We start from the raw sequence: 14,760 nt of genomic DNA, 5'->3' as shown, positions 1-14,760 counted from the left end.
GGAAGAAAAAGAGATAGTAGTGACTGTGAATGACTCTGGTTAATTGTTCAGCCTGCTTCAAAACACCTGATGATGCAAATGGTGATGGATTTTAATCATTCAGGATCAGAAAGCTGGTTGCCTATTTGTTTTGTTAAAAATGATAATGTCTGAGTGTGTACAAGTAGATGACCATGTGCTTGTGGGACGAGGTGGATGCTGTACCAATGCCAAAGTGCTACTGCCAAGAGATTATAGAGGGAAAATTTTCTCCATAAGCATTTCCACCCTGTAAGCAGCAGCAGATATTCTAAAAAAGCTGAGAGCCACCTTACCATCGTGGTCTTCTATCATGTCCATTGTGAGTGGTTTAGCAGGACTTGGCATGCTTTTCCTCCTATGTCTTTGTTTTCAACTGGTGGTAAAGTTATTTATGAAATCCTGTGGCAAGTCAAGGCTGCTGTGCATGATATGAGATTGCGCTCCCTCCCCTAACAGAGGCTGGTAGTCAAAGATGGGTAAGATCTTCTGGGAGAAAGTCAACCTAAGGCAGGGCATAGCTGATGGAAGCTATGTGCCAATGACGCGTAAGGCTTTGCTCTAGCAGAAGACAACCTAAGACAGGCATAATCTGGGGTTATAAAAAATAAAGAATGGGGAAATGTTGGGAGCTATTAATCCATTATGTACATTGAGCTGTGGCAGGCTTATTTTCTGAGTTTGTATTTTGCACACCAGTACCTAATCTGCCAAGTCAGGAGGAAATTGAGTTAAGATCTCTGATGTTCTGTATAAAAAGGCGGAGCTAAAATAAACCAGGGCTGCAGTCTCTACTGACAGTCCTCCCAAGTATCTTTTCTCTGTCTCTTGTTTTTTCTTTCAATCCTCACTCCCCTTTTCAGGTACTGTCCGTCTTGGCCGGCTGGCACTGGCACATAAGGTATTGCTTGCAACCTTGGTTTAAAATATTTTATTTATTAACTTTTTTTTAATGTGTATGAATGTACTGCCTTCATGTAGGTAGGTATGCCTATGACATGCAGTGCCCTTGGAGGCTGGAAAAGGGCATCAGATACCCTGAAACTAGAGTTATGGATGACTGGTAGCTACCATGTGGGTGCTGGGAACCTAACCCAGGTCCTCTGCAAGATCAGCCAATGATCCTAACTGCTGAGCCATCTCTCCATCTCCTACACTGTGGTTTAAAGCATCAAGGGAAGCAGAAAAGATACAGAGGGTCAGTCATCAGGAAAATATTTTCAAGGCTTCTGAAACTAATTTCTGTTCTTCATGTCCCTTTCTGATATGAAATGGATATTTATGTACGTCTACATATTGTGCTCAATTTAAATAAATATGCATATTAGATAGGATTTAAATAGCTACCCTGTGCTTATGAAACAATGTTTAAGTTGTCTAATCTATATGAGATTACATTCTTAATTTCTAAAATGACATTAATTCTTCATTAATAGCGGTCTTAAACAAAAATTAGAAGAAAACTTGAAAATAAATATTAGACTATAGTGATGGTAGAATGAAAGACAAAGACACTTAAGAAAGTATATGGGATTTAAGATCAAATGGTGTGAAGGCGAATAATAAAATCCTATTTTAGTTTAGATCACAATATTCTCCATCTTGGTCTTACAGAAGGAAGCAGCCCATTGCTGTGGCTAAAACTGGTTCTAGCAAGCTGTGGAAATGACTTTTGCAATATGGACATGCTTTGGAAGATGACATTTGCTTACCCTTACAACCAAAAAGTTAATCTTATCATAGCTTGTTTATAATGCAGACAAGCTCACTAAACCCTGCTCTTGTGCTCTGGGCATTTGCCCTTAGTCCCTCATGACCCTTCCTTGCCATAGACCCCACAAAATGTATTTGTTTGTGGATATTTTGCATATTCCTCTGAAGCAAGGAAGATATGAAAATTATTCCATTAGCATTGCATATAACAGATAAGATTAAATTGATAAAGTCTGTTTGTATTTATGTGTATCCTAGGTCAATAAGGATCAGAAGGACATAGTCCTCTGATCAGACAGTTCCATTTTTACTTCTTTCGTTAAAATGGATGTTGAGTCAGACTGCTTTGTTCAGGCATAACTGTAGTGTGGTATCACATAGTAAACACTGCAGGAAGTCGGGACCAGAAGCTTCCACTGATGAGAATGAATCTGAGAGCTCACTACCCTGAGCTTCCAATCAATTTCCCTTCTTTCCTACTTGCATCACCTCTGAAATTCAAATCTCCCCTCTTTCACTCCCCCTCTCAATCCCAGTGAGATATGCAAGGAGAAAATAGAAAAACATTTAAATTAACTGACACGAAAGTGACCTAGAACTCCTTAAAACAAGGCTAGTGATTCTGAAAGGCTTAAGAAGGTAGTGTGAGCAAAAGAAAATGCAGCTCAGGATGAAGATAGAGAAAGGAAGTCAGAGAGCACTGCTGGTATAGACTTTAGTGATTAAAGTGCTCTGAATACCAATCTAAACTGATCTGAGCACTTATAGTGCGTCATCTGAGAAGAACTGCCAATGAGAGATCTTAAACTAAGCCCTCCTTTTGGAGTTCTGTTTCTCATTGCTCATTTTGTTAAAAGATGTACTCTTGCCTTTCTTAAACATGTCACACACTCTTTTTTTTGAAAAAAAAAGTTTTATTTTATTTTTTATTTATATGTCTGTTTGGGTATCTACATGTGTGTATGTCATGTATGTCTAGATGTCTGTGTGTGTATGCTGTATATGTCCGAGTGCCCATGGAGTCCAGAAGAGGCAGTGGATCCCCTGGACCTGGTCTTACAGGCAATTCTGAGTGGCCTGTTGGGTTGAACTTGGGTCCTTGGAAGAGCAGCTAGTGCTGAGCCTTCTCTCCAGTGCTGTAATGTTCTTTTTATTGGGAAGAATGAAAATTTTGCTTTGCTAGAATAATGAAAAATTATAAAAATAACACTAATGAATAGGCAGACTTAAACCAGTTTTACTACTGAAAGAGTATTTATAAAGCAACAGCATTTTCATAAGTAATCACTCCTTACAGTTTGATTTATTTTGTTTTTAAATTTTAATATTTCAAACTAGGCAGTAATTAAAATGATTTTCATGAATCTACATTTTGCTTTGGATTGTATATTTTTCAACAACTTGTAATTCATTTACTTTAATTGAATTAAGATGAGGAATGCAGATATTAAGCCACTATATTTAGCTTGAGATCAGTTACTATGTCAATTCAGGGAAGAAATTTATAAAATAGAAGCTTGTATCTAAAAATAGGGCTCTTATAAATCAGAAAGGAATTATTTTTGTGTTTAATTGTGTGTTGACTCACACCATGCTTTTCTAAAAAACTAAAGTACTTGTTAAAATTTAGCACTTTTTGTCCTTTAGCCTAAGGGTTAAGAAATAGATCACCTCATAAATATAAATCAAAAGTTGGCATGGTTTACTGTAGAAAGAAATTGATTAGGCCAATTATTTCTCTGGGTCAAGTAAGCATGATCCTATAAGAAAGAGCTAATAAATGGCTAAAAAGTTTTCAAGATTTGTTTTTATTTTGCTTAACAGTGGTTGAGAATATGACATAGATGAAAGGCTTCAGAGATGTAACAGTTGGCACATAGTAATGGTGATGTCTGCTTTGCTTGTTTCCTGTGACATGCAGCATAAGTAAGATAGTCTCTGATCTTGAAAGAGTATGTATTCAGATGTTTATATGAAAAGTTGACTCTCTGTGTCTTGTGGTGAAAATAACTGCTGTGATGCACCTTCCTGGCTACTGAGGTCTTAGGAGGGTGGTAAGTATGTAAGTGTTATGAGGCAACAAACAGATTTACTACATCTTCAATAAATTTATGAATTCTGATTTCACTCCAAGTCCCGCTTTATTTGGGAAACTTCTCTGATCCTGTGTTGGCCTTAACCCCCATTTTCACTCATATTACATCTAGGTCCTTCTTCATAAATTGCAGTAGAGCCAAGTGCCCAGTTCACAACATTTATCTCAATGGGCAGCATCCTTTAGATCATGACTTCCATAAAGTTGGGAATTAAGTGATCTAATCTATTGATTACGACTAATTTCCCCACTGCTAAGCAAAATCTTTGCCACACTGTAACTGCTCCATATATAGCTAGAGAATGGAAAATAGAATTCACTGAAAAATGAAATTTTACCTACAAATTTCACAGCGGCCTTATGCAGCATCTTGACACAAGAAGTAAAATGGTGCTGAGAGTCAGGTCCCACGTAATAGGAGTCAACTGCACTTTATCTTCCTTGTTTACTAACGACTAACAGCTTTATCAATGTGTTTGTTAAGTGTCAGCATTGATTACTGTTCCAACATCCACCTCTGAAGGAACCCTTCCTGTCCGTGGATGCCTTCATACTACATCAGTACTGTCAAATAGTCAGCAAGCAGATGGGCTCAAAAATCTGAGTTCTGCAAAGCAAAATGAAACATGAAGTGACTTGTTCAAAATGTTAAGAGATTTAAAATGAGACAGCAGTCCATTTAATGAAGAATTGATGGGTCTGTACCTGGGATGCACATGGACATACCCAGCCAGCCCTGTCGATATGCAGAAAGGCCAGTTTTAGTTTCCTCTAGACTCAGAATTTGCTTTTATAAAACTCCTTTCCCTCCTCCTGTTTCCCCTCATGGTTTCATTCCTTTCTCTTCTTTTCCAGTAGGTCACACACCAAGAATTAGACAAAAAAGTACTATCACAAGAGGAAGTACAGGAAGGACATTTGTATGCAGAGCAAGCTGCTATGGTCAATGGAGGCTACAAGGATGATGTAAGAGTACCACCCCCGGTCTGTTCCTCTTAGCAACTCAGGAGTGACATTGTATCAGGGAGTTGCCACTAGGACAGAGCAAGTGAGCCCTGGAGTTCTCACTGCCATCCCTGCTCTTCCTCACAGAGGCTGGAATGTAAACCAAAGCTGACATTCATCAGAGTTGTAATACTCTATTTTGAAACCTCAGAAGTAACTCCTTCTATATTCATCACAGACTTGGCAAAATTCCTTCTTCTCTTCCCCTTCATTTACTTTTGGGTATCATTTGTCTTAATTTCTGCCTCTCTCATTAGATGGTTAAACCCTTATTTAGCCAGCACTATGATTACAGTTCTCCCCCACAATCATATAAATAGCATGCTGTTTTGAAATGATTCTGAATATTATGCATAGGTGTTAAAATAATAAGTGATGCATAAACATATCTCTTGTTTATAATCCTTGAGTTTTAATTCAGTTTTTCTTTTCTAAAATGCCTTAAAGCAATCATTATGGGACCATGGATTTCAAATGTTAGCTTTCAGAATCACATTTATATTTTTAAAAGCAGAATAGTGACCACTGTCAAGGTTTTTGAATCAATAGGCCTGATGGAAGTCTGAGAATCTTTGTGTATAAGTTGTCAGATAAAGGCAATGTTATTGGCCTCTGAACTACATTTGAAGAGACATTGTCTGCATTTTAGAATTGATTCTAGAGGTTAATAGCCAAGCCTTCGGTGTTTTACTGAGGAATGTGGTGGCCTTTGTCTGGTACAGCTGAGTCCTCAGCAGAAACTTTAAGAAAACTGGAGATTCACCACCTAGGGCCAGACAGCATGCTTTGTATATTTGGTAGTCCCAATGGTTAATCTTGGTTAGTAACTTGATTGGGCCTGCAATCAAGTAAGGGATGTCTCTGGACTCTTCTGGCAGGATTTTTCTGGATTACTGAATAGGGAAGACTCTCCCCCCAGATTTGGCAGGACCTTCTGGCAGTGACCCAGGTATCAAGAGGCTAAGGGAAAAGTAGATGCTTTTGCTTGACCACCTCCTCTCCTTGCCGGTGCACATCTGCTTTGTTACCCCCATTGCTGCTGTCATCATTCCCTGGCATTGGAACCCACCTTCTTTGGCCTTCCAGTGTGGACAGATGAACAGTGACTCTCCAGAATTCTCTAGGCTTTCAGTAGCAGACTACAACTGCTGAGGCACCTTGCCTCACGAACTGAGCAGCCCTTAGGTTCTCAGCCTGTTCACTGTGTGTATTGTACAAACCCATCTAATAAATACCCATCATAATATAAATATCCATTCTATAGGTTTGAAAGGAATCAAGGCCTCAAGGGCCAGTTTATGTTTGGACAACATGGCTTGAGATGGTAAACTCAACCATCCTGAGGGCTATGAGTTTCCACAAAATGAAACACCGGATGTTGGGATGTCTGGGGATCTCAAAAGCGATCAGTGTTGTAACTTGTTATATGATCAGTTTTGACAAAACACCAACTTCCTGTGATTTCCTATTAATGTCCTTGGGACCAAGGGCATATGTTCCTGCCTGGTGGCTTGAGTGGTCCTGCTCAGAGAAAACAAACCATGGTGCCTTTACCAAGGGCTCTGTAAATCTTTACTTTCCTAGCTCCTCCCAGCCCTCAGTTCCTGGATCCTGAACTGAGCTTCGGAAAGGCTGTGTTCCTATAGAAAACACTGAGTAATCCAGTGGTCTATTTCTTCCTGATCTGAAGCAAAAGAGCTGTTAGAGCCGGTTCCAGTGTTTGTTGCTGGCATATGGGTGTATTAGGGATAACAAACATGAGATTGCAGAATCAACAGACTTTTGAGAAGATGATCTATCTCATGCTCATTCTCACCTTTTTAACTGCAAGAAGTGCTGTCTAGGGAACACTTTGATTATATTGTGCTGATGTAAAACAATGGAAAGAAATGAAACAATCTGCTGTTTTTCTGTGGGATCAAACTGAACGAAGGGAATGAAGTCATGCTTCTGTTAAGGTGGCTGTTTCAGTTTGCTTTTCTGTTGCTGTGATAAACATCATGATCAAAAGCAACATTGGGGAAGAGTTTATTTCATCTTACACTTTATGGTCTGCCATAGAGGGAAGTCAAGGCAGGAAGTCCAGGCAGGAGCTTGAAGCAGAATCTAAGAAAAGAAGTTTGTTGCTTATTGGCTCTCTTACTCTGGCTTGCTCAGCTTTCTTCTACAGCCACACATAACTGCCGAGGAATGACACAGGAAACAGTGGTCTGGGCTTTCCTAAATCAATTAGGAGTCAAGAAAATGCTTCATAGAGATGGCCACACGTCCATCTGATCTAGGGAATTTTCAGTTGAGGATCCTTCTTCCCAGGTGACTCAAGGCTTATGTCAAGTTGACAGTTGAAGCTAGCAAACAGTCTCATCGTTCGCCTCCGCTGCCTTAGAAAATCTACAGGTTCTCCAGCCATACTTGGCTGTGGTGCTGGATGTGACTGTACCCTGAGAAAAACAGTGGGTTTCATTTAATTGATGCACAATCCTTTCTTTTACGTTATACAGTACAATGATATATTTTGATCTATATACATTATTGAAAGATTTTTAACAGACTAACATATCTAACACATTTATTTGTCATTTGCTTTTTGTGATGAAAGCATTTAAAGAACTGACCATTTACAGATTAAAGAATGTTGCCAGGCATGGTGGCGCACGCCTTTAACCCAGCACTCCGGAGGCAGAGGCAGGCTGATCTCTGTGAGTTCAAGGCCAGCCTGGTCTACATAGCGAGTTCCAGGACAGCTGGGGCTACAGGGAGACCCTGTCTCGAAAAAGACCAAAAAAAATAGAAATGTAAATACATTTCATTATAAACTGTGGTCTCTGTTTCATGCTATAGATAAATAAAACTGATTTCTCCTCTTGGGATCTTTTTTAATTAAAAAAAAATTGTTTATTTTTCCCGGGTGTGGTGGCTAGCGCCTTTATCCCTGCACTCGGAGGCAGAGGCAGGCGGATGTCTGTGAGTTCAAGGCCAGCCTGATCTACGTAGTGAGTTCAGGACAGCTGGGGCTCCAGGGAGAACTTGTCTCAAAAAAAATTCTTTATTTTTGCATGTATGACTGTTTTGACTGCACATATGAAGTACACTACACGTGTGCAATGTCCACAATGGGCAGAATAGTGCATTAGATCTCTTGGAACTGGATTAAGGATGGGTGTTAGCCACCATGTGGGTGGTGGCAATTGAACTCCTGTCCTCTGCAAGAGCAACCAGTGCTCTTAACCACTGAGCAGCCTCTCCATAGCCGCCCTGTCTGAATCCTGTAGCTTTTGGTCACTATCTTCATTTGCCCTGTCCCTTCAAGACTGCCCCCACACCCATGCTTGTACAGTCTCTGCTCTACTTTTACTCCCTGCATGAGGCTGAATGTTTTGAATTCCACATAGATGTGAGATCATAGAGAATAGTTAGGATCTTCCAGTAGCTTGAATAGCACCTTCCAGCACTACAGACACTCTCCAGTAGAGATGAGCCTCTGCAGTCAGCAGCAGCTACATTTCTCCTTGTTTGGTCTATAGCTTGTGTTTCTGGTATGTTCAGCAATAGGGTCTTCCTCAAAATCTAGTGGGTATCCAAGAGCAGGGGCAATGGCCAGTATTATTTGAGGGCCTATGGGACCACTGGTCAACAGCATCTAGAGAGGGAATCCATTCCTGCATAGCATCAGTCTTGGGCTATAGAGGTAATATCTCCACCAGAGTAGAGGACAGTATATATAAAATAAAATACAATGAACAAAGTATTTCATGTGAATAAAAATTCAAGCAGTTTTACATGCACATCATTCAAAGAAAACAGTTTTCCTAAGCTTAGGATCCTTTGGCTAAGGGGAAAATTCACAATATTTGCAATATGTGTTTAACCATCTCAGACATTATCCTTGTGGAATGTGAGGGAACAATGAAAACTGAGACAGATACAGTGGTCTTGTAACTTCCTGTGCCCTGTGCCTCTGACTTGGAAGTCTTAGGTCCTCAGACAGAATTCATGAGTTGCCAACTTAATTTGTTAGCATAGATTTAGGGCAGAATAACTATGCTCCATATTCCTGATAAATAGCAAGGGAAGGAAATGAGGAGCATGAATGAAATGACACTTTAGGGGAGATGAAATGATAATAGCTGTGGTTTGTCTGATTTTTTTTCAAATAAATTGTTTATTTGAAAATGCCTTTTTCTTAAAAAGCTTCTAAGAATTCTTAGAATGCCTTCTCAGAACGGCGATATTGATAAAAAGTTTCCTTTTAGCACTCGGGCAGTCTCAGCACTAGAAATACAACTTAAAATAAAATGTAAAAATAAAAGATCATACTTATGTTCATTAGATGCAATTGTAAACACATTACACATAATTTATTATTTTACACTAGTTTTATTCCAAAAGTTTCTCTTTTGTTTACTCCTTCAGGCATAAAGTTAAATCACAACCACAAAAAATATTCATCAATGATTATTTTCCCTTCACTACTGTTTCACAAATTTTACATAGACCTTATTCAGGGGCGAAAAAAGCTGACAGCGAGAGTAAGAATTCAGTTTTCAATCAACATGAAAATTATTAAGCCCCCCATTTTCTATGAAGCAAGGATTTACTTTATCTGTAAATCTATAGTAAACAACCATCATTTTTGCATCAAAAATGATAAGCAGCGTAGTTTAGCTTCGATCTGAGAAATTTCAGAAAGCAGGTACTGCCCTTTCTACCAAAAGCATACAGCTAGCTCACCACCTTGCCCCCAGACCCAAACACGTGGAAAAAAATGAATTCATGATCGGATATTGTTTAATACTTGAATCGTTTTGGAAAAAATAACTACACATTTTAAAACATCACTGACTTTAACACATCTTTGTGTCCTCAGTTCCATCCTCCTCTTCATGTTTCGAACATGGAGAGACACGGTTACATGGGACTGATTTCAGAACAGTTCAATGGTATACAGCAGACATCGCTCTAGATACAGCACTTGGAAGGAAGAGGCAGATGGATCTTTGTGAGACTGAGACCAACCTGGTCTACATAGTGAATTCTAGGCAGTTGGAGCTATAGGGAGACCCTGTCTCAAAAAATGAATAAATAGAGAAAACAAATCTGTAAATGAATCTGCCCTAGTCCTATCTTGAACATTACCTCAATAAAACTATAATTTTTAGTTTTCCAAACTTTTACTATACTAAAAGTCTGACTAGTCAGGGATTAGAGAAAAAAAAAATATTCTTTCATACAAATTTTGTGCCAAAATATTTCTGGATAATGGAGTAGTGTGGACATTCACAACTCTTGTCTCATAACCACAGAAAGACACTGAAGGTTGAAATTGGCATTATCTCTCATAACATTCAAAGAAATCAGGAAAGACTGACTGAGAAGCTTTTATTTCATTATTTATTTATATATTTATTCATTTCAAAGCTTGGCAAGTGACATATTAAAGTATTAGGGTTAATGTTTAGCAACAACTTGGCTTTTTTTTTTCTTAAATTTTATGTGTATGAGTGTATTATCTGCATGTATGTGAGTGCACCTGTGTTGTGCAATGCCACAGAGGTCAGAAGAGGGCTTTGGATTCCTCTGGAACTGGAGTTAAGGATGGTTTTAGCTGCCATGTGGGTGCTGGGAATTGATTCTGGGTCCTCTGCAAGAGCAGGCGGTGCTCTTAACCGCTGAGCCATCTCTCCAGCCATGGCATTTTTTTTTTTAATGCATATTGTAATTCTATTTGGATGGGAGGCCTGTTGTTTTATTGATTTTAATGCAATTTAGTCTTTCACACTTGCAATAAGGCATCAGCCTTCACAGGGTATGTTTACTGCAACAATGAGAAGGATGCTATTTTACTTCCTCAGTATTTTATGATTATAGCATTGTCTATGCAATTTACATTTGATTTTAAAAGTGTAAATAGAAATATATACATATAACATTTACATTTACTTTTATTTTCTTTTAACTGACAAGACTCGTTCCCCAACATGAACAGCCATCTCTGTGAGGTATTTACCCATTTATCCCCTTCCCAGAGAGTTTATTATACCTACACATTTTTAATTATTTATTTTAATTTTCAGGCAATGACTACTTTCTAGATACATTAGGAAAATTCAAGTGAAACGAATGTACATTGCAGAATTCCATATTAACTCATTTGTTGAGCAAAATAAAGGAGGGATTGAAAAGTGATACCGCATAATAAAAGAAGCCATATTACTAAGGTTTTAATTTTTAGCCTATATTTTATTTTATGCTCTAATTTTGACTACTAAAATACACAACAGAATGGTAAATGGCATCAGATGTAAAGAAGGAGGAACTTGAGACTTTTACCAGGGGACCAGGGAAGTATTAATGGAATTGGGAAGAGTTCTTACACATCCTGTCTCCCTCCCTCTGTCTATATCTCTCTCTTTCCTCTATCACCTGAACTTAGAAATTCATGAATGTTCTGCTTATGCATAAAAGAGAATATCATTATGAGAATATTTAATTTTGAATTTAAACAATTCTTTTTTCTTTTATCTTAAATAGTATATTACATAGGGTCTGGAGCACTGGCTGTTCTTGCAGAGGACTGAGGTAAGGTTCCGAGTGCTGACATGGCAGCTAGCAACCATCCATACTCCAGTTTTAAGGGCTCTTACACCCTCTCTGGTCTCGTTGGCAATGCATGTATGAGTGCCCTTCACATCCATGCAGGCAAAACACTAGTACATATGAAATACAAATAAATACATTAAAACAGTATATTATGTAATATATACTACCATAAAATGCATGATATAACATGCATTGTAGTTATTGTGTTCAACTTAGTTCTGTCACTGCTGCCTTCAGGAACACTGATGACTTTAGTTGCATAAATACTTCTACAAGCCCCCCAGCAACAACGTATGACTCTGTCTTTCCTAACCAATGAGAATATGCAGTAATGTGAACATCTGGGCCTCATTTTCTAATGGCAGTCACCATCCTTTTCCTCTTCCTCCATACTGCTTTCAGAATGTAAATGTGGAGTCATCTCTTTTTTATCATATAAATGAGTTCAATTCCTTAAAAATGTTGACATAACAGAATCAAAGTTTCTGATGGTTACATGTGGCAAGGCAATTATACCAATCAGAAATTTATGTAAGAGCAGAATAAAATTTTGTTAGGACACTTATTTGGACATACACTATCACAGCAGGTACAGTAATTATAAAACTTGGATATTTAGCTCTCCGTCTTTGAATATGTTCTTAATTGGACCCATTTTAATACTGTCTAAATGTTTTTCATATTAAAAATTTTGCTCAAATGTACACAATCCACCAGACTTATCTTAAAATTATGCAATTTATATCTTGGAGGTCAGCTTTAATGTGTCAGTATTAGTAATAGTACATAGAGTAAGTAAATACGGATTTTTTTCTATTTTTTATTTGAGACAGGGTCTCACCATGTAGCTCTGACTGGCAGGGACCTCTCTTTGTAGAACAGACTGGCCTCCAACTCACAAAAATCTGCTTGCCTCTGGGATTAAAGGAATCTGCCACCATGCCTGACTGTGATTTTTTTTTTAAATGACCATGAAGGCAATGGGCTCTTGAAAAATCCTGGGGACAAATGTTGTAGATATTACTGTGAGAACTCTATTACTGAACTTTAACGTAGTTATTTCAGTGTTCTGAATCTTAATTCCTTCTTCTATAAAATTTAGAGAAAAGTTCTTTCTTGTATGAATTCTATTTAGTTGAGTGGAAATGTTTGGTATTTTCTTTTTCCTTTTTTTTTTAAATTGAATTTTTGCAATTTTCATGCAATACAGTTTGATGGTATTTAGATCCCCTCCCCTATCTGCACCTTTCCTTACTGTCCTCCTGACCAATTTAACGTACTCCCTCAGGTATATAATACAGCTTATCAAGTCTAATTTGGGTCCCCAAATGTCCTTCATAGTGGGTCTATCCACTGGGTCCAACAAGAGTCCCTTCTCTATAAGACACTGTTTCTCTCCCTCCTAGCAGCCTAAGGTATTTTCAAATATGAAGTTAGAAGGTAACATTGGTGTTACAACCTTGCAATACACTAAATGTTTTTTGAAATTTGAGTGTCTCTCACCCCTCCCTATGTATGTCCTTTTTCCATTATGTTGAGTATGAAAGGGGTCTACTGATTGTTGAGAGATCAAATGTTTTCCAGAGGTCTCTAGCATACTAGAAATAGCTCTAGCCTGGGATTGGGAATACGAGTCCTATAGATTTAATCCTGCTACTAGCTAGCTCAGTCACTGAAGTTATATTTAAGATTCTAAGCATTATTTTGTTTTTAAATCATAGTTGTACAGGATGGTCTTCATAATTTCTCTATTTTTATAGTTTACATATATGTAACTTTATTTATAGGTGACATTTTCAAAATAAATCTCCATATAGTCAGAAAAACATAAAGGTGTTAACTATTTTGTGGACCTATACTGACATCCTTTGGTTAGATTTCCATTGATCGAGATGTAATGTAGAGATGGATAAATAGGAAGATGGACAATTAAAATGTTGATAAGTAGATAGAACCATTCAAATGCATCTGTATCAGTCAGCACACTGTTTTGGGCATAAACACATTTATGAGAAAAAAAAAAAAGTTTAAAAGGGAAAAAATGAAATTGTGTTAACTCCAAAATCTAAATATTTGAATGTAACTAATTACATATTTAAATTGTTAATGACACATTTACATGCAAAGCTGGACCGATTAAGCACACAGAACTGCCCAGAGACATTCCAAATTGAGGAGCAAGGTGTGTTCTTCCTTATAGCAATAAATCGCACAAAAAGGTATTTGAAGAATCTAGAAAAGAAAGTTCACCACCAACAAAAAATAGATGTTCAAACCTGAAAATAAAAACAAAAGAAAAAATTTTCTGGTGTTAACGCACTGGAAGGCACTCCGTTAATACTTGGATTTTGGTACTCTAGTGTAAGGATTGAAAAGGGCTGTCTATGTCAGAAAAAATAAAGGAAGTATCCTTTTTTAAATTTATTAATTGCAACAAGCAATCGCAGATCCCAGTTTCTCAGGATCTTATTAGGAACACAGGCGGATTAGATGGGGATGATTACCTTAGGCTGGAAACAGAGAGTCCTTCTGCCCTGCGGGGGAGGGGACGCCTTTCATGCGCAGCCCTCCTCTCGGATGCGCCCTCCCTCGCATTCACTTGCAAATCGCTGTGTGCTGGCAGGAGCCGGCACTTCCAGTCTCTAACCTTCCCATGGCGAGTGCTGCAGCTCCATCAGCAGAACCTTTCTCTCCAGTGAGGAAGGGCTTTTTTCCCCTTTCCTCGCCCCCCTCCCTTAATCAGAAGCACTGAATGAAAGCCAATCAGAGAGAGTTCGCCCCCGTTTTCTTCGGTTCCCTGCTGTCCAGAGTTAAAAGTGACGCTGAGAGAAAGCTTGAGTTAGACTGAAGTAGAACCAGTGATAGAAAATAACAGCAGAAAACAAACAAAAAGGGGAAAGGGTGACAATTTCTTCAGGGTTATTTTGGCCGGAACCAACTTCCGTTACCCAGCAGCTGATATAAAAGGTAGGAAGAATTCACCTCTTTTCTTTTAACTCTTTTAAGGTCTTTTCTCCTCCTTGGGGGAGATTTATTTTCTCTTTCTCTCTCTCTTTGTTTTATTTTATTTTTTAGTTATATGAGCAATTATTTAAAAATTATTTCCTTTTAAGAAATAAAGGAACATGCAACTCTTTATATGAGTTTCCAGGAACAACTGCTTTGAATATCTCTGTAGGTAATGCGAAGCTGGATAAATAATACATTATGTTCAACAGTGGATCATGCTGTTGGAGTTTTCCAATTCATTCATTCTGAACAATTGCAAAAAAATTTTATGGGGTGTAATTTGTCATGCTCTTACCTGTTTACCTCTGTCTTAAAATCAG

The 14,760-nt window shown here is 38.1% G+C and overlaps 1 protein-coding gene and 1 long non-coding RNA gene across 4 annotated transcripts in view; one reads left to right on the top strand and one right to left on the bottom strand.

The window, feature by feature from the left end:
• The window catches only part of LOC103744281, a 71,934-nt gene extending 57,941 nt beyond the window's left edge, over nt 1–13,993 (bottom strand). Inside the window, exon 1 of the long non-coding RNA XR_607697.2 lies at nt 13,936–13,993. This is a non-coding gene — a long non-coding RNA (uncharacterized LOC103744281). The remainder of the gene's footprint in view (nt 1–13,935) is intronic.
• Nucleotides 13,994–14,010: 17 nt separating this feature from the next.
• Nucleotides 14,011–14,760, top strand: part of Cdh10 (cadherin 10) — a 210,715-nt gene continuing 209,965 nt past the window's right edge. For all 3 annotated transcript variants that reach the window (XM_029569823.1, XM_008846026.3, XM_008846027.3), the window contains exon 1: nt 14,011–14,398. The gene's annotated coding sequence lies outside the window, so the exon portion shown is untranslated. The remainder of the gene's footprint in view (nt 14,399–14,760) is intronic.

This window comes from Nannospalax galili, unplaced genomic scaffold, assembly GCF_000622305.1.
Source record: "Nannospalax galili isolate Female #2095 unplaced genomic scaffold, S.galili_v1.0 scaffold600, whole genome shotgun sequence".
Classification (NCBI taxonomy): Eukaryota; Metazoa; Chordata; class Mammalia; order Rodentia; family Spalacidae; genus Nannospalax; species Nannospalax galili.
This window is presented reverse-complemented; position numbering and strand designations above follow the sequence as displayed.